Here is a 23,942-nt window from a genome sequence, read left to right on the forward strand (position 1 = left end):
AGAATCAGGGTTTATTCTCACGCTCCCCCACCACTTACCCTTCCTTTACGCTGAATTCGACGATTCGATTCTGATCGCAGTGAGTAAGCCCACACAAGACAAAAAAATCCCTAAAAAGACGAAAAATGAGGTTACAACATATATAACTTGCTTATTACATGAACATGTAACAGGTTCAATAAAATTGGTAAGTCCGAAATTCGATTTTTTTATGAAAAATGAAATATTTGACGCAAATTTTCATACACATTTTGCTCGAAACTATGAATGTTGAGTTGTGCTCTCATGAAATCGCCAGGCATTGTACATGTAGTAAACTTAGCTTGATTTATCCTGAATGTTGTAAACTTACCTTACCAATCAGACGAGAGCCATGGTGGCTCGTGCTGTATCAAGAATTTGTCGCCATGTTGCTCGGTTTTAGGCTGTGTTTCGCCAGTTCCATCGTGCACGCTACGCCCCTCTATTTGTGGTGCCAGTAGGGTAGCTGAAGAGGAGTGATTTCACAGGGTTGTCTTCCGGCATCCTTACGACGTGACGGGCCCACCGCAACCTATTGACTTTCGCTAGGTGTGCAATGGTATTCTCTCCAAACAGCGCGTGCAGTTCATGGTTCATGCGCCGTCGCCAATCCACCGTAGATAGTCCGCAGCACCTTCCGTTCGAAAACTCCGAAAGCGTTAAGGTCCTCCGCGAGAAGCGTTGTTGTCTCGATACCGTAGAGGACTACCGGTCTTATCAGGATTTTGTACATGTCAACTTCGTGCGTCGTCGCACTCGATTCGATCGAAGTGTCTTCCGAAGTAAAAAGAAGGCACGATTTCCTGCCTGGATGCGTCTCTGGATCTCATTGCTGGTGTTATTGTCGGCGTTCACCAGTGACCCCAAATACACGAACTCGTCGACCACCTCAAGCTCATCACCGTCTACAGAGACTTGAGTTGGGAGGCTGATGTTGTTCTCCTTGGAGCCTCTCGCTCGCATGTATTTTATTTTCGACGCATTTATCCGCAGTCCGATCCGTCCAGCTTCGGCTTTTAGTCGGGCGTAAGTTTCCTCCGCCGCCGCAAAGTTACGTGATATGATGGCGAAGTCATCCGCGAAGCCCAGAAGCTGAAGAGACCTTGTAAAAATCGTGCCCCTCGTGTCGATGCCCGCCCTCCGGATCACACCCTCAAGGGAAGTCCATCACCTTGTCTCAACCCTCTGCGCGCTTCAAAGGGACTCGAGAGTATCCCCGAAACACGCACGTAGCACATCACTTGCGCCATGGTGGCTCTGATCAATCGAGTCAGTTTATCCGGAAATCCGTTGTCGTTGTAAAATGAATGATTGATAAAACCATTTTTCACAACGCTTTCATATTCACCTCAAAACTTGAATTACTGCTCAATTTTTCATCTCACGACGCTCCCATGTTCATCACACTGTTAATCATGATTAAATCACAGTATCATGAATGAACGTAGCTGCAGACCGTCGTAGTAGGTTACCTAGAATTTCGCTGTAGTTGTTTACGTCCAAAATTGGTAACCTAGGTTACCACGGCAGTGCTGTCGATTTGTGTCAATTATGTCTGAATAATTTACCATTTTCAGAATAATTTTTTCGTATTAACAGAAACTGATTTGGCAACTTTTGATTTTCTTCAACGCAGTGAAAATAGATGAAAATACGTACAGCTGAAATTTAGGAATTGTAGAAATTCATCTCATATAATTTTGCTAATTCAAGCTTGTTATTGGAAATTTGAGGTGAAGATTTTAAAGATTACAGTATTCTTAGTGTAGAGAGTGATTTTGTTTAGTGATCAAAATAAAAAGTGGCGATGAAAAACATTTTGGTTGGCTGCCGAACGAGTCTCGTTGTAGCCGTGTAGAGGAATGCGCGGATTTTGTTTTCTGAGGTAGGTGATTCAAATAAATGAGTTTTCGAGTGCAGATGCCTGACTATAATATCAAATTTAGAGCTTTTAAGTGAGTTTTTGAGGATTTTACTGTATGAGAAATCTAAAGTGAACTTAAAAGAATCCATTCCATGGACTAGCACAGCGGTTCTCAACCTGGGGTACGCGTAGTACCCCCAGGGGACTTGAAAGCCTTCAGGGGGTACGCGGAAAAAAAATCAGTAATGGCGGACAAAGAATTTTTTCTTTATAATACTTTGTTGTTTAATCTTGCTTTTAAAACAAGACTGTAGCAATCATTGTTTGACCATAGTTCAATTTAAAACTTTAACTAGACTTGCACAACATGATCTACCACTACTCTTTCCCACTCTGCGAGAACATTCCAAGTTAGGGGGTACAATCGATATGAAAAATATTGCCAAGGGGTACGCGGACAAAAAAAGGTTGAGAACCGCTGGACTAGCAGATTGGTTTAGTTAGAAAATATCCGTTTTTTCTGTTTTCAATTGTGTTTTCATATTGTATAAGATGAATATATGGGCCGAGATGGATAATGGAACAGTTCCCCTATTATGTTTAAGAAGGCGACGCAAAAATAATTTTATTTTCCACCATCGGAAAACTCCAAATCCAATCCAAAACCAATTCAACTTCAATCCAAATCCAATCGGAATCTAATCTAAATCCAATCAAAACCCCATCCAAATCAAATTCAAATCCAACCCAAATCCAATTTTTTATGTATAATACGTAATTTGTGTGCTAGACCAGAAAACATTCCCGGACTGATGATGTCTAGATGTTGTGCAATAGTAAACCTTTATAAAGATAATTAAGGTGAAACCTCATTGAATCCAAAAATGGCCGACTTCAAGTCACCACTTCGAATTTTCAAAAGCACAAGACTCGGAAGTACTCATTGCGTTCCCTATGAAAATTCTATTTTATGTTTTCTTCACCACAGCAAACATAAAATAGCATTTTCACAGGGAACACATTAACTATTTCGAAATTCGAAGTAGTGACTCGAAGTGGGCCATTTTTGGATTCAATGAGGTATTTCCTTGATGGGAAATTAAATAAAAATAGAAATGAAAACTTGTTGTGGTGGCGTTTCGGTCACTTTTTGTCACCTAGAAGTTATTCAAATATGCTTTTCAAGCATTTTATTTTGAAATGAATAATATTCTAAGAAAATTATAATTTCATGCTGCTGTGTGTTTTCCTTATTCGAATTACAATCTACTATATACCGAATTCAAATAAAATCCAACCCAATCCAAATCCAATCTACATCAAAAACCAATCTGAATCCAGTTCAAATCAAATCAAAATCCAATCCAAATCCAATACAAAACGAATCAAAATTCAATCCAAAACCGGTCCCAATCCAATCCCAATCTAATCGAAGTCTAATCCAAATCCACTTCAACTAACCTACCCAAATCCTATCCAAATCTAATTCAAACCCAATTTAAATCCACATCAAATCCAATCAAAATATAATCTAAATTCACTCTAAATCCAATTCAAATTTTATCGAAATACATATCCACTCTAAATCTACTTCGAAACTAGCACAAATCCTATCTAAATACAAACCAAATCCAATCTCAATCCACTCTCAATCGAATCCAAATTCACTCTCATTCTCAATTCAAATCCAATCAAAATCTATAACAAATTCTCTTAGAAGCCAATTCAAATCCACTCCAAATCCAATCCAAAATTAAGCCATATCCCGTCCAAATCCCAGCTAGATCCATTCTGAATCCAATCCAAATTCTACTAAATTCACATCTAAATCCATCTCAAATTCACATCTAATCAAACTTAAATCCTATCCAAATCCAGTCAAAATCTGATCCAAATCCATGTCGAAAACAAGGGAAATCTTATTCGCTTACAAACCAAATCCAATTCAAATCCGATTCAAATTCAATCTAGATCCATTCTTAATTCCAAATCTGTTCCAAATCCACTTCGACTCGAACCTGAATCATATCCAAATACAAACCAAATCCAATATAAATCAAATTCGAATTAAATCCAAGTCCAAAACTAATCCAAATACAACCAAAATCCAATCCAAATCAAAAACAAATCCCATACAAATCCAAATTTTATCCAAGTTCAATCTAAATTCAAACCAAAGTCAAACCAAATCCAACCCAAATTCAGTACAAATCCAATCTGAATCAAATTCGATTGGAATCTAAACACACTCTAAATCCAATCCAAATAAAATTGAAGTCTAATCCAAATCCACTTCGAAACCAACCCAAAATCCTAACAAATACAAACCATTACAGCTCCCAAATCTAATCTAAATCCAATCCAAATCCACTCTCAATCGAAACTAAATCCTTCCAGAATCTACTCCAAATTCTCTTAGAATCTGATCCAACTTCTATCAAATTTCAAAGCAAATCCAATCTATGTCCATTCTTAACCCTATCGATGTCCAAATCTAATCCAAATTCAACCAAAATCAAATTAAATTCATCAAATTCAATCCAAATACAATCCAATTCCATTACAAATCCAATCTGAATCAAATTCAGATGAAATACAAATCCCCGTGGTTCTGTGTTTAGCGATGTCGGGCGGCTCGCTCTCCCACACGGTTGTGATATCGGGTTCGATTCCCGATCAGGTCGAGGATCATTTTGAACTGGGGCACGGTGTTTCGTTGTACTTATCCTACAGCTTTACATGTTGTGCCGAAAACAATATCGATAACGAATTCTTTTGACTAATCTAGTTTTTCAAAACCATATTAGGCCCCCAGGCTAGCGTACGATATTGGTTTATTGTTGGAATAAAAATTTAGTTTCAAACTAAATCAAAATTATTATTAGAATACTTTTCAAAGAAAAACAAATGAATCTGCTATATTTGAAATCTTTTAATTTTCATCAGAGCGTGTCCATGCCAAAAGATCTGGAAATGCGGAGAAAATTATTCGACCATATTCTTTTATTTTTTTACAGTGGTGTGGTGTTACATTCCGTATCGGATTTCGATCTTCTGTTTTACTACACACAGACTTCTCAGCCGACTGTTAAGTGTACAGGACAATTGTGGGGCTTGCGCTACGATCCTAATGACACTGACAGTCTCTCCCGAGCCGGGACTCGAACATACAACGACTGGCTTGTCGGGCCAGCAACGTACCTCTAGACCAGCGGGGAGATAATATTCTATTTGAATGAAATTCTGCACACGAATTTGATGTAGCAAACGGAGTATTTTTTGCGGATGGACTAATTTTCGGACTTAAGAGTTATTTTCAAAAATAGCATAAACAATTTAGAATCATTCGAAGCATTGTAGCTCAGAAACCTTCGGCTGGAAAGAACATGAATTGAAGAGAACTATTCATATTTCACAAAAAAAAAATTTTGACCAAAATCTATACGTATAAAAATAGGGTTCTGCCTGTCTGATCCATACAGACTTGGAGATGACTGAACCGATCGGCGTAAAAATTTGTATGTAGGGGTTTCTTGAACCGTGGAAGATTTTTATGATAGTTTGAGACCTCTACCTTCTCTTGAAAGAAGGGCTTTCATATAAATGTAGCAAAAAATGTGTAGAACTGGAGAACTAATCATGAAATGGAACCAAATTTGGTATAATGTTTTAGAAAGCAAGAACTATTTTGTGGTAGTTTTTCGTGGTAGCTCTTATATAAACAAAACACGAATATCTGTATAACTCGGGATTTAATCAAGCAAATGGAAATTACATTTGGTGTGTGGTGGTTTACGGAAGCAAAATATATTTGATATCCTTTCCTCCTGTAGAAAAGGAGGGTTCCCATACAGATGAAACATAAATTTGTGCATAACTCGAGAACTAATCAAGTGAATGGAACAAAATTTGACATGTGGCTGACAAGATATGTTTCTATGATTATAAGGCACCCCACCAGAGTAGGCGAGGCGAGAGGGGTGTGTTGATAAAAATTTCTACATACCTCAAGAGCTAGTCAAGCAAATGCATAGTGATCTAGACTCGAAAAATCGTGATCGTTATAGATTTGACTGTGAAATATTGATTTTATGTATCCAGTGTCTTCAGTAAGTTTATTCCATAAAACAAGACCTTTCTTTTGACGTTTTTGGTTTCATGATCAATCCCCCTTACAGTTAGATATAAAAATTACCAACAGTTTCTAGTTGTATCCAACCTCTCTTTATAGCCAGATTTAACAGTTATGTCGTATAAAGTGGAAATATTTAATACAATTACCGTAGCCTACTTGATGATTTCAGTGTTTAGAAGCAAAAGCTTGTAGGGTGGCTCTACAACGGTTTAGTGCATCGATATCAAGTCCTGCATAAAAAAGATCGCATTGTAATTACAAGCGGATGTGCAATGTAAATGTTTCAGCTGTAATTTCGACCGTTTTCTCAGCCTACCTGACCAGGGCAAAGATTTTCAACTGATATTTTATATTTGTTAGATTTTATAATTACAGAAGACGATTCGAAATCATCAAAATCATCATCCGATATAGATTAAAACATTGTAAACACAAAACATAAAGTATGGAACGGTTTTTGTATTAAACATTCTAACTTTATACACACTTAAAAATGATTCTCGATATCGGTAATGCATATTACCGAGCTATCACGGTTTATATTTAGTTCACTAACCATTCAGTGACAAAATAATGATAACCGTGCCTCAGAAACACTACCGAGATTTCAAATATTTTGTGTGGAAATTTTAGTTAGGTTGAACTAAGATTTATGTAAAAATGTGACAGCTGTCATTTTTTTTCAGCCTAGCACTCAGTGGTGCCGTTCTCGGCAATAAATTATTGAGATTCGGAGAAAATTCTAAGTGTTATGAGGTAATTGTTAAATGTGGCTGTTAAGAGAGGTGTTTTTCTTTCATTCAGTGTTCGGTTGGATACAACTAGAAACTGTTAAATTCTTATGAGTAACCCAGTTCTTTTGACAAACTTTCAAATGCATATAGTCGGGTTTGCTACTACTTGAGACCTTCCGAGAAATTTGTATTCAAAATATGTCTATTTTCAGCGAAAAACTTCTTGATGTAATTCTACAAAAATGCGAGGTTTCGCAAAACAAATGAAAAAGTTATGAACAAAGAACTAATTTTGAGGGGTGTTCATTGAAAAACTCTATTTTGTCATGTCCACTGTGCAGATAGGAGGTTGCAGTGTTCAGCAATTTTTTTTTCTTATAGGTTCCCGATCAGAAAGACAAAACAAAAATGCAACAGAGGCTGTTAGTTTGTTATGTGAAAAACCTTTCAGGTTGTGTTATAATTTTGATCCCGTTAGGTGTTAAAATAACAGATATCATAACAAAAAATAATCTACTAATATCCAACCCATATCAAACTTTGTTACTAACGTATCAGCTTTCTAACAGAATGAGATAGCACATAGAACAGTAAAATAACATAGACACGAAAAAATTGTTAGATTTGTTTCAGAACAACTCCATTTCATGATTTGTTATTATAACTCATTCAGATTCAACTTTGTTATCCAAAGCAAATAGGAAAATACTGAATCGTATCAAAATATGTTATTTGTATCTCCCGTTGATAGAATTTTGTAATTTTTTAGTTATGCTCTTCTGATCGGGTTTTACTCCATCTTTACCGAAGAAAGTAACCTTTTAAAATTAGAAAAAATAATTTTTATATCTAACTGTTAGGGGGAATGATCATGAAACCGAAAACGTCAAAAGAAGGGTCTTGTTTTACCTATTTGTTTTTTTAGTTCAGAATTACTTCTATGCTAAGCCCTTCCATCACCCGTATTGTCAAGTGCACTGATGGACTTGACCTAGTATAAGAAGGAGACCCTTCAGAAGCTCGATAAACAAACGTCATGGAGAGAGTAAAATAAAAAGCACTGTTTTATGGCTATGTTTACAAATTGATACGCTTACGGGAAAATTATTTGGGCTGCAGAGAAATGGTTTCACCCAGTTTAATGTTTTTCTTTTGTTTCTTACATTGGCCAAACTCTCCACCAAACGTATAGCACTGTAGGTGCATACAAAGTCACAAATCCAGCAGTAATATACTATGTGCTACTATATTCGATGGTAGAAAAATACCCTGCAGCTGAATGCATAATTAAAATGAAGATGTTTGTTTCTCTCTTATACTGTGCTGTTTGTGTCAGTGAGTATCCAACCTATAAACCAAATCATTGAATAGAAATTAATCTTAAGGGAACATTTACGCTAAACTTGAGTTCTCAGTCGATAAACGGAGAAAATAAACAACAAAAAATTGCCCTTCAATTTGATCCCCCCTGCTTTTGACTAAGCCACTGTCAGTGTCAGACCCCGGTCACTCTTGCAAGCAATCGTCGAAGCGGAAGGCCAACTGCAGCAGTGATCGATGAAAGTATTACTGAGCTCATGTCAGTCTAAATGTGGACCACCACCAGCTGCTAGTCATTTCGACTGGCCATTTTCCGTTGTTACTAGCCAAACATTTCGGCATTCGACAAAACATTCTCACAACATTCAGGTCCCGTCCATAAATCTTGTACCAAAGACTTCCTCTTTTCGGTAGAAGAAAGAAAAAAAGGTTTGGCCGAACGAAACAATCCTTGTAGGCCGCCGAAAGTTTTCCCCTAGTTTTGCGGTACGGCTTCGCAGTAACCTTTTTCGGGCATGTTATAAAACTTTTCACCCCAAATGCTTCTCCACTGGTGGGCTGCTTTGGCTGTGACTCTGGGTTCCGGTGGCGCTACTACGATTTTTTTTTTGTAGGTCAGCTCAGGATTTCGTCCTGCAGTCATTCGTATGCTAAAGAGATCGCCCTCGCCACTGGTCGGTCCGTTCTGCACGAGTTACTAGAGGATAGTGTTATGAGAAATTAGTTTGCTAGAGCGTGTGGATCATACAACATTTCGTAAAGCCAGCTGTTGTGAACAATGTTTTCGGAGATGGTTATTCCCGGCGAGGGAATAGAACTATTTTAAATCAGATTAAATATAAAATAAATAAATATCTCTACACGCCGGTGTCTTACTCCTGCATTCCATTGCTGGTTCTAATAACGCTCATCCCTATTGGTAACAAAATGCCAGAACCATAAATATTCGATGTGGTTCAACGATATTCCACTACATAGGTGTTAGTTCCTTACATAAACCGTTCACTTTCACTGCCGTTTTGCTCCTGTTTTTTCCATCAGACCTTGTCCGAGCTTTTCAGCCCGCTTAGCTTATGCCTTGGGCATCGTAGTAAAGTTTTTCTATTCATTTTACTGAAGGGTCGCTAAAGTAGGCTATACCTATATATGAAGGTATGAGTGATTCTCGAGCATTAATACTCCTGAAATTACAGGTTAAAAGTTTCAATTGATGACGATGACGACGACGGCGACACTTGTAGCGCTTACCCACTTGTAATTCAATGCCAGAACTTTATCCTAGTTTCACGCTCTTTAATGGGAGTGATGTAATGCCCACCCAAGTGTAAGTTAATCAGCACTTTTTTCAGACACTTTGGAATCATAGTACTGAGTACTGAAAGTAGTTAAAATTTATTTGGTGATAAACTATTAACGTACGAAAAAAATTAAACCATATTAAAAGTTTTTATGGGGCACTTAGTGCGCTGAGAATAAATTGGAAACATTTTGAATTAATTCATTATAACTTTGGAGAGCAGATGCGAGAAATCGAATTGCAATCCGATTGCGGAATGACTCCATTTGGAACTCTAACTCAGTCGGTGACGCATCTCGACAACAACAAAAAATCGATAGACCATTTTCCGCCGTAACCAAGCAAAGCTCCGAAATTTGGACTCCAGCGAACGCGCAACGTTGGTATTTGGGGCATTCAGTCGATTTCATTCATCACAAATGTAATCGCTTTCGATTGGGCTTCCCCGTTTCCGATAGTTTCCACGTGAACAAAACATTGCCTTGGCTGCTGATGCTTTTGCTACTGCTGCTGCTGCTGGGAATTACAAGCTCTTTTCAAATTACACACATAGACCGAGAAGCAGTCCACCGGGAGAAGGTGCCTATTTGACTGCGAATGGCAGATTCTAGCTCTGGCACTGGCTCCACAATGAAACGCAAAAGAACCAGCATCATTCTATAAACTATTATTACCGTCGAAGTGCATTAAGAGAAATTGAAGCGTCGGTTGGTACGCTTGGGCAGCCGTAGGGAATGAACGCATTATACTGGGACAGAACGGAATCCCACACATATATTTTAGATTTGCGGTCCCAACATGCAAAACAAAGGCATGTGTTATAGATTTTTTATGCATGGGGCAGATATTTTACTACACAGTGACAACGGAAATATATTATAATTAACCAAATTAGCATATCAGTACTATACCAACAATTTCAAACTGTTCTCTTTGGATCTTTCATTTTGTCTCACTGGTCATGGTCTAATGAATTTTATTAACAATAATTTCAAAGTTTCCGAATCCTTGTTTTCGTTATTGCTAAAATTTCTTTTATTTTCTGATTCTTTTTACGCTATTGTCCTAGCAATTAAGCATTTAAAAAAGACCCAGTGGCATTTACTACAAGGTTCGATCGATTTTGAAGAATTTATCAGAAATTTTATCGAAAAGTAAATTTCTGATATTGATTTATGTAAGGTATAATTCTTCTAATTGTAAAGTATATACATTACCCGCCAGAAGTTTAGAATCGCTTCACTGAGTATTGTAACACCTAGTTTGAATATTGCAGCACCACGAAACGTTGAGTATTACCTGAAATAGACAGATTTATGTAACATGATTCCAACAACGTACAAAGTCGTGGTCTCCAGAAAAGTTGTTCACGAGGTCAAGGTGTATTTATTTACCTCATGTATTATTCAGAAAATTATCGTATTCAGCAAAGTTATTCAGGAGTTCTCAGGCTATCAGTATGTTTCAAAATTGGGGTGCTACGTGCATTATTTTGAACATGATTATTTCGTAAATCCAACAAGCTAAAAAAGATTTCAGCAAAGAACTTCTGGTTATTATTAAGGTATGGAATTCAGCAGACTGCGGACTCCAGGAAACTTGTTCAGAAGGACATGAGCTTTTGGTTTATGGACAGTTTGGTCGCAAATAAGATCACTACGTGATGCTAGTGTGCATTTAGTTTTGAGTGTTATGAACTAAATTTGTCTCAAAAATTCAACTAATTAGAAAATCACAGTATTCAGCCACTCAGCGTTTCAAGCTTCTCAGAAGAAATAATGTAACTATACTAATTTTGAACTGTCATTTAAGCAGGATACAGCACATGTAGCTTAGGGCTGTATTAGTGTTTGGGCTGAAGTGACTTATACATTTTGTGGTGATATGGGTAGCGGTAGCGGTTTATCGTTCAGTAATACCCACGAAGGTAAAATGTTTTCTAATTGAAATTACCACACTGGGAAAAAAATCATACAGCATTTGTAATGTAAAATTGGTTAATAAATCGATTGATTATTGTTTTATCCTATGCAAGGCATGGAAAAGAGTCTATTTTGCCGTTTTTAACCCTAAATTGGCATGTTTTTATATTCTTATATTTTGCCCCATATTCACCAATTACAAAAAATAATTTTCATTGTTAAACCCATATAATCACAATCGCCGCTGAGCTTACAGCTTAAAAATAGACTTATCCTATGTAAAAAGATAATCCTGAAAACATCTTGACCGTGCTAGTGGTATATCTTCCCCATTTTCACGTTACTCTTGTGATATTAATATCTAGATCTATTTAACAAGAAATATCACTAAACTCACTGCTGAATAGTTAACTTATCCTTTATTCTAAGTTTTAGTAAATCTTAGGGTGATTATTTAATCCTGACCCCATAAGTGATGTACTTCTCTCCAAGCAGAAATTTTGAATAATTTAATTCTGTAGTGTGAAAAAAATATCTAGGCACTAAGTGGAACCTTCTCCTTTGAATTTCCCGCTAATCTATTCGCGGATGTCGTTCATTTTTGCGAAAAGGCCGGCGGCAATTGTAGCTACGACAGAGGAAACCCAAAAACATGCAAAATGTAGGGACGTTGGGCGGATTCGCCGACTTGGCTACCACATCGATATTCAGCCGCTCCATTTCCTCCAACGATCGCTTCGAGTAGTACGCCGATGCCAAATCTGGCCAGAACACCGTGTCTTCGCCCTTATGGTATTTCTTGATGAACGATGCAACTTCTGGCAGGCACTTCTTACTATAAATTTCCCCGTTCACGGCCAGCCCGGAGCGAAAGAAGAGCGGCTTTGACATCCCTTTCTCGCTGATTGTCAGCCACAGCAGCACTTGGTGTGTGAAAGAATTTCACCTCGGAGCTCACTTCCTTCGTGGGAGAAGTGAAATACAGAGACCAGTGGACAGGAGATGTAGATGCCTGAACGTTGTTCGTTCTTGACGCGGCGGGGTACCGTTCTTTGAACGCGCACACTTCTGAACGGAGTATCAACACTTTTTCCGCCAACGCAGTTAGAGTTTCACTGATAGAGCTGTCAATTTATTTTTTTTGCTAACTCATGGGTTACTATGATTGATGATGCATGAGTAGTTTCGTCTGTGCGACTAAAAGTAAACCCATGAAAAATCGTCAATTTTTGTGTATATTTTTTACCGCAAACGTTATAGGATGTAACCATCACCAAGCGATTTGTTAACCAATTCTACAGAAAAAATGTGACATTCCAGGTTGCCAGCTCAGCGGCGTTTATTTAGTGTGAATTAAGTTTTTTCCCCCAGTGTACATTGGTGGTACTGGCCAAAGACTGCTGCTTTCTAGGAAATACGAATCGCGGGATAAGTTATGGTCAAAACACAAAGAATTTCGTGAATGCTGACAACAACAATGAATTGCATTGCAATGCTGAAAACCGCAACCTTCTAGGAGGTCGGAATTGTGACAAAAGTTAAGGTCTTAAATCGAACAATTTTGTATTCACTAGCGCCATATGGTGGCAGATTTCATATTTCCCTGCCCACAATTAAGCAACCTTTGACCTTCTGAACAACTTTGCTGAAGATTGCAGCTTTCTAGGAGGTCTTAATCCTATAAAGGTCAAAATACAATAAGTTTCCTGCTCACTAGCGCCACATAGCGGTGGAGCTTCTCACTAAATTGTTCACCATTCCGAAGTCTCTGACCTTCCGAACAAGTTTACCGAAGACTGCAACTTTCAAGGTCGTCGGTAAGACAAGATTTCGTGTAGATGGTACTATATCACTTCCATGTGGGATTCAATTCGGGTCTGCCGCAAGGAAGCTACTTGAACCCACTATTTATTGTTTATTTTAACGACTTTTGCTCCACTATCAAATCTCCAAAGTATATGTTCGCCGATCATTCAAAGTTTCACCGTTTATTAAGTGTCGATATGTTTTGACCAGTAGGGAGAATTCAAGTTCAAAGCACTTTATTATGTCGTGTCAAATTCTTTCAGTATACCTCGTCATTTGAGTGGAATCACTTAGCCATATTTTCATCCAGGAAAAAAATAGAAAAATGTAGCGCACTTCCTTCAATTTATCGATCGTATCGCGAACAGAATAAGCGGGAGCGTTGCGTTGGTGAAAGAGTACTTTTTCACGTAGAACTACGTCTTACCACACCATATCGCGATACATTCTGTGAAAACTAAAGCCAAGGTGTGGCGTCGGAGTGACAGATTTCAAACGGTAATACTTGTGAAATAATACGATGGATTACAATAATCAAAATGTCGTTGGATTGATGAAACAAGGAAAAATTTTGCGATGCTTCAGCTATCATCATTAGAACTATTTTTCACTTGTCTATGTGGAAGCTTCGATACCTTCCAGAGCAAAATTCATTATTAAATCAGTCTTAAGTAATAAAATGGACCAGACCAATATAAAACAACATCGTTCAGCTTGGTAGATTCAAGATTAATTGGGCTCTTGGTATTTGTCGAAATAGAATTAATTCTCTTTCTACCCTACTCTGGAAGGTCGAAAACTAATGAATTTTCGTATTTTTCATCGTTAATTTAGAGTAAAGTTAAGTGTTCGGGTATTTAGGCTCATGATTAAGGTATATTTGAAGATGTATTTTGAATGTCATGGATGCAAATATAACGCAGTACAACAAAATTTTACTTTTTTTGATGTAGAATACGTCTTACGGCAACATATACAGGGGTTCAACTTCAATACAGGGTTCCAATTTCGAAAACCGAAAACACAGAGAGCGTCACGAGAATTGTCCAATTTCAAACGTTTTAAACTCAGTCAGTTTCCAACCGATTTCCGGCATTTTTGCAGCAATCGAATGTAAAATAATCTATGCACCCGTCCAAATGCATAAAAAATATAATCTGATTGTTTGAAATGTACTATTGAAAATTATTGAACCTTGTCGAAACGCAAATGTCGACGCTTGCTGCCTTTTCCTAAAAAAGACGACAGAATAGTTAATCTAGTTAGCCGGGAATGCTGGACAAACATTGACTTCAGCTAAGCCTCAAAGTTTTCTTAATGTATTTTAACATTTATTTGAAGAATTTTTGAGCCAGTAAGCCTGAATCACATATTTTTTTTGCTCAAGCCCTACTATTTGTAGCAATCAGTTGTGAAATTATCTAGGGTATCTAGGGTACCTATTATCGTCCGGGGGGTAAATGATATCCTTGAGCGTAAATTTCTTGCATGATGGTTCTTCATAATGCAGAGCATCTTTCTGCAAAAGATTAGCTCTTTATGACATCATTACCCCTTCCGGATGATAATTGGACAAACCTGACGAATATAGAGCCGATACCCTACACTACCGCAAAATGCAGAAAATTGTTCGTATTAAACCTAGTTAACCGGGAATGTACTATTCGCCCTCGTCTATAAGGTCTTCATAGCCACTGCCTGAATTAAGATATCTTAGTGCAACTTTGATACAAAAGACAGCCGGAAAACAATTCATTTTCATACTTGTTCTGGTTACGGCAGCAAGTTAAACCGCATAGCTGCATCTGCTTCTGTTGTTGTTCATTATCGTTACCGGTGCTGGCTATAGAGGTAAACGTCATCTGGAGCAGAGAAACCATTAAATACCCCATTGAGTGTATTCCCAAACCTATTGCAAGAAATACATTGTCGTATTCTACGTTAACTCTGCGGTCGTGTCTTATAAACAACCTCTTCAACTATTTTTTCTGCCTTGGCTTCTACATATGACTTTTTCATGTATTTTGATGCAAATGTAAATTTCGCCGGGGGCAACAATGGCGCCAATTTTAATTTTTGAGAAATCGAAAATTTTAAATGTTTTTTTCGAAGCCGTTTTTTCAAAGCTAGATATCAAAACTCTAATAGTTTGGCCACATAATAGTACCTCATACCCATCTTTAAAAAAACAAATCTCAAATCGGACAGAAACTGACTTTAAAACGGTGATTCTATGAAGGCAGTTTTGGCATGGTTTTAATATATATCATAGAGCAAAATAATGTTAAGTTTGTAGGGCATCAATGGATCCGGTAGGTATCTGATCCACGTAAAATGTCAGCAACATGTCAATTTTGCCTTAATTCCCCTACAATACTGAAATAAGGTTATCTCGATGTGGGATTAATTTATTAGAAATCTGTTTAACGTAATATCAAGAGTATAGAGATACTCAAAGATACTATAACATCAAAATTAACATGGTCCTTTCCTTTTTGCGGGGAGAATCTATCTTAAAGAGCTTTTCCCATTGCTTCCGTGCACGGACTGGACCGGGTCCGTGCCGTGTCTGTGCCGTGTGTCGTCCGTGCTTGTTCGAGATTGATTGCATGCGTTCTTACGAACGCATTCACACCGACGCGCCGTGCCCAGACCAGGGCAGCGCCGAGTTGCCGTCGCTCTGCCGCCGTGCGAGAGGAAAACTATCGTTGCCGACGATACTTTGTGTTGTCCGGAGAGTGCACGGAAGGCACTCGGATAGATGCGTGTATGTTGTAGGGACATATTTCGCGCGGAGTGCGCTGCGATATGAAAAAAAGTCGAACATTTCTCAGCAAGAGCACGGCGCAGACACGGTTCAAACACGGAGCAGTGTGAACACATGAAAAATCCCGGAGAGAACACGGACAGCAATAAAAATAGCACTTAAAGCATTTTTCTTAGCTTTTCAATGGTGGCGTTCGATTTGAATTCGGTGGTTGCGAACTTGCTCGAAAACACGTTTTTCTGATAAAATCCAAGATGGCGGCGGGATCCGAGATGGTGGCCAGTTTTTTTGTTACTTCAAATGAGAGCTCTTTCATTCCTCTTTACAACGATATGCTGGTTGTAAGGAGTTCAATGACAAATTCAAGAGAAATAAATCAATAAAAAGATCAATAATTGCTCAAAATACAACTTTTCTAAATCTTTTGAGCATAGATTCTCCATCGAAGCTTGACACGATGGGTTTTTGATCAATTGTTAGGAAACGTGGCACCAATCGCGCGCACAGTTCCTCCATGGTATAGCCAACGCGTTCTTTTGAATTGTCTATAATCTCAACTAAATTGCTTTATACCATTTAGCGGGTATTTAGACAAATTTTGCGAATTTTTTGCATATTTTCTGTCGTGGATGCGGTAGCGGTGTGTTTTAAAACCACGGTCATGACTAAATTAAGTACAGCTGGAAACGTTAGAACAGTAACGTTTATCAAGCCATTGCTTCACTCCGCTTGAATAGTATTTTTCTCATACAAGTAATTTCCAATTAAAAAACCCAAATTAATCCACCTAGCGGTCGGACTCAGCCTTTCTCATTCAAACTTATTATTTGTAAAAATAGATTTACATGAATGCTTAAATCCAAAAAGGTATATTCACTCTTTGGGTTCAAAAATATTGATGTTGTAATTAAAGTATAAAATATGAAATTTGACGTAATGTTAGTGCTTCTGAAATAGCGAAATATAAGAAATGACTCTTAATTTCGAACAATTTAATCACGAGCGATACCGGGAACGTTCAAATAGTACGATACCACATTCAAATCATGTTGAGGCCATATATATTGATCAATGCAGCTATAGTGTTGAATAGTCTTTGAATTTCTTTTCTTTACAAAACTTTTGAATAGTATATAAAATTTTTATTAAGTTTGTTATTTATAAGTTTGAGAGATGACTCGTTCGTATGACACTAGTTATGTTCAAATAAGTCGTGTAATACTTGAGATAATAGATTTTCGTTGTTTTACAAATTAAAACATAACGGTAGCTTAAGTTTGATTACAATCAAATGAAAAGGGAACGTATGGAGGAGCAAAACTTTGAAACCAAGTGTTCAGTCATAATTCATCAGTTAACCCTTAACCCGTTCATTCGATATCAATATTGTTCAAATCTGTTGTGTAGTTTCTAAGATAATGAAGTTTAGTGATTTTCACATTTCGATACATTACAGACGAAGTTACATTCCGATTACAGCAAAATTCAACAGGGTGTTATGAGGCAGCTAGACCTTTCGTTTGATACTAATTCTGTGGAAATCGTGTCAACCATCTCTGAGAAAAGTGAGTGAGCCCAAGTAGTCATCAGAATATGTTTCTTTTCATAGCTGGATTTCACATTTTTAAACATAACAGGAATAGTAATGATCCGTTCGCAAAAAAAAATCATTAGGGTCTTATGGGGCAACAAGACTTTCCATATGACACTGACTTTATGAAAATCGGTCCGGCCATCTCTGAGAAACATGAGTGAGATTAAACAGTCTCCAGAACACGTTTCTCTCTGTAATTTCTGAACCATATGTTCAATCTTCATAAAATTCAAAAGTGGAGGGTTTTTAGGTAGACCGTTCATTTGAAACCAATTTTGTTCAAATCGGTTGTGTAGTTTCTGAGATATTGATGTTTCTTGATTTTTACATTTTGATACATAACCTCTAAACTAGAAATCAGATTACAACAAAATTCAATAGGGTCTTATAGGGCAACTAGATCTTTCATTTGCAATTGATTTCATTGAAATCGATTCAGCCATCTCTGAGAAAATCGAGTGAGATTGGGAGAGCGTTACACACACACATGAAAAAAATGCTCAGCTCGTCGATTTGAGTCGAGTGGTATACGACATTCGGCCCTTTTGAGCACTTTTATACCTTTAGTTTTTGCAGTGATTATTATACCTTTCTAGGAGAAAGGCAAAAAGTGAAATGATAGAAATGACTTTTAATTCCAACTTAAATCCAGAGCAAGGCCGCAACATTGAAGTAGTACAATATTAAATTTAAATGATGTTGAGGCCACATATTTTGATCGTAGGTATAGTTTTAAACAGTCTGCGGGTTTAGTTTCCTTCTATAACTTTCAAACCACATGTTTGAACATTATGAAATTCATTGTTTAAGGGGTTGAAAGCCCATTTATTTGAATTCAACTATGTTCATAGCTTCTAAGATATAAGAGCGTTTTTCACATTCTGACGCAGCGCCAAAAACAAAAGTTTGATTACAATGAAATTCAATAGCAACCTAAGCGGCAAATAGACCCTTCATTTGACACCAAGATAGAAAGAATCGGTCAGACCATCTCTGAGAAAAATGAGTGCGAAAGAAAAGTGCACATATACACGTACACACTCACACACAAACATATACACCTATACATGCATATATGCAGAAAATGCTCGATTCGTCGAACTGAGTTGAGTAGTATATGACATTCGGCCATTTCAATCATTTTTCTACCTTTTGATTAGCCAGTGATCGTTAGGAGAAAGTCAATATGTTTACTTTCATTATGTGATTTCACATTTTTATGAACAACGGACACAGTTACAATCCGATTGCAATGAAATTCAATAACAACCTATGGGGCAACTAGACCTTTCATTTGACACTAATTTTGTGAAAATCGGTTCAGCCATCACTGAGAAAAATGAGTGAGTTTAAACAACCTCAGGATAACTTTTCTTTACATAACTTTCGAACCATATGTTCAATCATAACGAAATTCAAAAGTTAAGGGTTCTGGGGACAGCCCAATCATTTGAAACCAGTTTTATTGAAATCGATTATGTGGTTTCTGAGATATTGATGTTTCGTGATTTTTACATTTTGATTAATACCCTCAAAACTAAAAATCCGATTACAATGAAATTCAATAGCAACCTATGGCGCAACTAAGCCTTTCATTTGCAATTAATTTTATGAAAATCGGTCCAGCCATCTATGAGAAAAGTGAGTGAGAAAAAAAGTTGCACATACATACACACACACACACACATACACACATACATACATACATACAGCAAATGCTCAGTTCGTCGAAAGAAGTCGAGTGGTATATGACATTCGGCCATTGGGACCACTTTTATACCTTCGGTTTCTCCAGTGATTGCTATACCTTTCTAGGAGAAAGGCAAAAATTCATTTTTTCCATGGTAACACTTCGAGTGCAATAACTTGAGAACGAGTTGAAAAGAAAAATTAACAGCATTCTAGTTAAGGGTGAAACAATCGGGCAACCCCAAAGATTTTCGTTTTGCAATGCCATCCCTCTGTCAGCCCAGTCTAGTCAGCCCTAGTATCATTTTAGTTCCCATAACGAACAGTAAAATAATATTCTTGACCTGTGTTTTCCGGGCACTTTTTGGTATCAAAAGTTTATGAAAAATTTACGCCTAATAATTTTTAATGTATGTACAAAAAAACAATAACACAATTTTTTTTCTTTTGGTCGTTTTGTGAACTAAAACAAAAAAAGTTCCAGAATATTTTATTGATGAGAGCATAGATGAACGGGAAAATATGCAAAAAGCAGAACAAAGTCACGTATAATAAGCAAAATTGAAGAAAAATAAATTCAGGCAACTTTAATTTTTTCTACAGAATGAAATTTATCAGCTTTATTCATGAACGTCGATAACGATAAAGTAAAATCGTATATCAGATATATACGATAAATTTAGACATTCAATAAACATCTATTTTGACCAAAGAAAAATGGTCACCCTATCTGTAATAAACCTCTGTTGAAGTCGTCGTTAGTGGCAAAGGTTACAATCTGTTATTAACTGTTTACGAATTGATTCGAAATACACAACAATGATGCTTGTGTCTCTCTCATCATCGATTAGAAAAAGGGCGCTTGAAACTCTCATTAACGTTCACGTTAGGTTTTCATCATTATCATCATCTCCAACACATTTAGTATCCGAATACCTTGCGGACCGCTGTTTGCTGTTCACCGGAGCGCGAAATATAGTAATTAATCTCCCGGAACAGCATTAAAATTTTATAGCATATGCCAATCTACTAATCTGAGCAAAGCCACGACTCCCACTCGGAAAGGTAAATCGGATTTTTTTCCCATTATTACCACCAATCATCTCCGTCATTACAAGCGTCGATGACGGAGAGCAACAGCGACAAAGTCCTGCCTGTGGAGTAACAAACGGCAGCAGCTTACACGGCGGCGACGTCGGGCGGTACATTAGTAGGAAATATACAATTCAATACATTTCCAAACCATTCAACTTCATTGTGTTCGGTGTGTGTTGTTATCTCTCGCCACAAAGTAATCTACACGAGTGGGTGGATGCTTTTCTCTCTAAAGTTTTCACTCTCATGCTCGCGCTCCGGATGGTTTTCGCTCGCGTGTAGAGTTGCGAGCCTCTACAACCCACCCCCAAAAACAAGCCATTCCGAAACCTAGGACTACGAAACTCTGAAAGGGTGGCGACTTTGTAGGTGAATTGTAGAGTCGCTCGCTCCCCTAGGCTCGTGTGGCGTTCGTTGTGTGAGTGCGCGGCTAACCTGTGTGAGCTTTTCGGAGGTGGGAGGTTTGGACGGGTATAGCATGGATATAGGTGTTTTCGTTGCTTTACAACAACACCGAGAGGGTCCTGCTCTGCAGGAGCGAGTGAATGATTGTGTTTGGTTTTCTGGCAACCGTTCGCTTCACTTTTGTGCGGGTGGATGTTACAACCATTTCTTCATAGAGTGTGGCCATAAGCAGCGGCATAGTACAAACGACTACAACCATCAGAAGGACGAATGGTTGGAGGGGGAACGGGGGCGGGGAGGGCGATACTCAGCTCAGCTCAACTCGGGAAGAAACGAGAGTTAATGATGATCATTTGGCACGGCAGGCAAATCAGTGCAAATAAGACTATCGCCTCGGTTGGTTGTCGGGAGCCAAACTACAACGTCGCATCCGGGCTGAAGCTAATGTTCAGTAGGGGGATTACAATTGAAACATCCAGCAAGATAAACCTGATCTCAGCCGAAAGTGCGTTTCGAACGATTACGGGATAAGTTACGGCGAACAGTTCCCGCGAGATTCGTTTTATCTCGTGATTAGTCGCGACAGGTGCTATCTAGCGTTAGTCAGCGGAATATATTAGAGGAAAGGTGATTAGTTGATTTATTGCGTGCTCCTCTGGATACATTCAGTGTGTTGGTGTACTCGATAAAACCTCGGATGCTCGGATGGGGATGCTTCGCGTAATGGTTTGCATTTTCGAATTTGATTCGTGCAAAGAAAATGTCAACAGCGTTTTAGGAGAGCGCAAAATTATATAATATGCAATTGGCCAAAAAGCTGCCAACTGCCACCCCAACGCGTAGTGCCTGAATTGGACAATTGTTCGGATGTTCAAAATCTGGTACAGTCCGAAATGTTCGCGAGTCATCAGGGAAGCTGTTGAATGTGAATCACAGTGTGACGAAGGTGTGAAGTTAATGTAATTCTCAGCGCACCTCTGTGCTGGACCAATTTGGGAAGCAAAAATATTCAAAAAGAAGAGCCAAATTATCACGTCTGTCCGGGATGAATTGGTATTTTTCAATTCTCATTATCGTAATCAGTCCGGAAGAGATGCTGACCGGATCCGAGCGCGAGCGGGAGAGCAATCGAGCAAGAGATTCGGAGTTGTGTTGTTATCAATCTCGTGAAATGTGTGTCATCGTGTTCACAGAGGCGGGGGTGGGGGCTCGGCTGGGGGCAAATAAAGAGGCGAAGGCGGCACTGTGGCAACAAATGCCAATCAACATTCGGGGGATTAAAGCAATACGTGGTTCACCCGAGAGTCAGTTAAAATTGAAAAGGAAAAACGGAAATATCCTTACCTCCGGTTGCCGCCCTTCAATCGGGGCGTCAGTTTCGAAGTCTAAATCATTTTCAATAACAGCGTAGGGGAATATCGAGTGGAATTTAGATAATCTTCTGTACAAGGGCAGAATCAAAATCAGCAGAAAGACAACTGTCAACCTTATAAATGGGCGAGCTGTATAATTTTGCAGTGCCGTTATCCGTTTTGATGTTGACAGTTTTTTTTTTCGTAAGATTTGGACCACTGCGACCATTTTGTTGATCTTTTGTGGTAATGTTGACAGTTGCCCTAACGGTGAGTGTCATGGCGACTCTCCTATGTATGGGCTACCTAGTAAACACAAATGAGACAGACAAGATATCAAAGCACGTCTCAAATCTCCATGGTTGCTGTGATGCAATAGAAAGTTTCTGTCAGTGGTAAGAAAGCGTGTTGAAAAGATGATTTTCCCTTGTTGCAATCGACGTGCAGCATTGCTATCCGACCTTTGGAATACAATGGAGGACTAATTTCACCGTGAAATCATAAATCTTTTTTGGACGAATGAAAGATTTTATTTTTTTTTTGTTTATTCTCCAGAATTTTACCAGTGATATAAAGTAGACCTCGACGCTTTCAACAACCTTTACCTCTCAGAAATAGCACATCGATTGAAGCATCCCCAAGTGGGCGATAGAAAAGTTATATTTTACCTGACCCATTTGCACTTCACGCAGTCCTGTACCAATGAAATCCAACCAATGAACTGATAAACAACCTGATGAAAGAAATCATCAATCTTTGATTATGGGGGTTGAAAACGGGTCAGCTGGCAACCGCAAAAATTTCGAATAGAAATTCATCATCCGAAAGTCGGCAATTCGAAGAAAACAGTGTCATCTCATCATAAAACTGAACGTGAGCAGCCAAAAGGCGAGACGTACGTTGTGAGCAATTAAGTTCAAAATTTTTATTTTACTACTTGCAAGCATGACTACTATGATCTGCCAGCTAAGTGAAGACATTATTAGATACGAACGTGAAACGGAAATGGGCGCAAATCTCAGGAAACTATGCAGTTTGACACTGACACAGCAGAATCATTAGATGCGATGCTGTTAAATGTCATCCGCACACGCCCCAAACATCGTTTTCAAATGTATTCTTATCTGATTGGGCAGTATTTTTCGAGGAGACAAAAAGCAAAAAAACATCTCCCGGATCGGTGATTTTATCGGACGATCGTTTTCAGCGGATGTCTCTTCACATGCCCTAACCTTCTCGAAATGTGTTTTACAAATGTCTTGACAAAACACCAACCGAACGAACGGCGCTTTTGTTTCAAATTTTTCATCTTGTTTCAGCATTTGTGACATGAATGGACAGAAACTAGCCATAAACTGGCAGACAGTTGATATTTGTACTTTCCATGTTATATTCACTTTTCCTCTAACCCCTCGGATTACAAATCAATAACGTCACAAGTGTTGCTATCATATAGTCAAAGTTTTCTACGTCACGAAAATCATACGTTTTACCTCCCACACCGATTCAGTGTTATTCAAAAGACATGCTTTTATTATGGTGTATCCGAGCCATTAAACTGCTCGTTTGCAAGCCTTTACTAGAAGCTCTTTGGGATTTTCTTTTGGACTCATAATCGTTAAAGCACCACCAAGTCTTTACCACCATCAAATCAACATATATCTGCAGCCTTCTATGTTCGCTTTATCAAGCTTCAAAGAATCCGGATTTGCAAAACAAGGTTAGGAGTTTCAATAACATTGTTTTCTCTTTATTTTTGTCTAATCTGGTGTGAATAGAAAAACTAAAAAATAGTAAATTCTTTTTGCACTGAATAATTAATAGTTCAAAAATGAAAAAAACTGTGCTAATTGAAACAAATATAAAAAACACAAGAAAAAGTGAACAGTAAATTTTCCATTTTTTTCTCGTTTTTTTATTTGTATATAGAATAGAAACATG

General features: G+C 38.1%; 1 protein-coding gene across 16 annotated transcripts in view; it reads left to right on the plus strand.

Annotated features, from left to right (window-relative positions):
* LOC129721468 (potassium voltage-gated channel subfamily H member 6) overlaps nt 1-23,942 on the plus strand; it is a 371,920-nt gene that overhangs the window by 199,586 nt on the left and 148,392 nt on the right. Inside the window, exon 1 of one of the 16 annotated variants that reach the window (XM_055674057.1) lies at nt 21,019-21,595. The exons of 13 other annotated variants lie outside the window; for them this stretch is intronic. The gene's annotated coding sequence lies outside the window, so the exon portion shown is untranslated. Of the gene's footprint in view, nt 1-21,018; nt 21,596-23,942 lie in introns of those variants that run through there. 2 more of the 16 variants (XM_055674056.1, XM_055674058.1) reach the window with 2 other exon arrangements.

The sequence above is a fragment of the Wyeomyia smithii genome, chromosome 2 (assembly GCF_029784165.1).
Source record: "Wyeomyia smithii strain HCP4-BCI-WySm-NY-G18 chromosome 2, ASM2978416v1, whole genome shotgun sequence".
In the NCBI taxonomy this organism is placed as follows: domain Eukaryota; kingdom Metazoa; phylum Arthropoda; class Insecta; order Diptera; family Culicidae; genus Wyeomyia; species Wyeomyia smithii.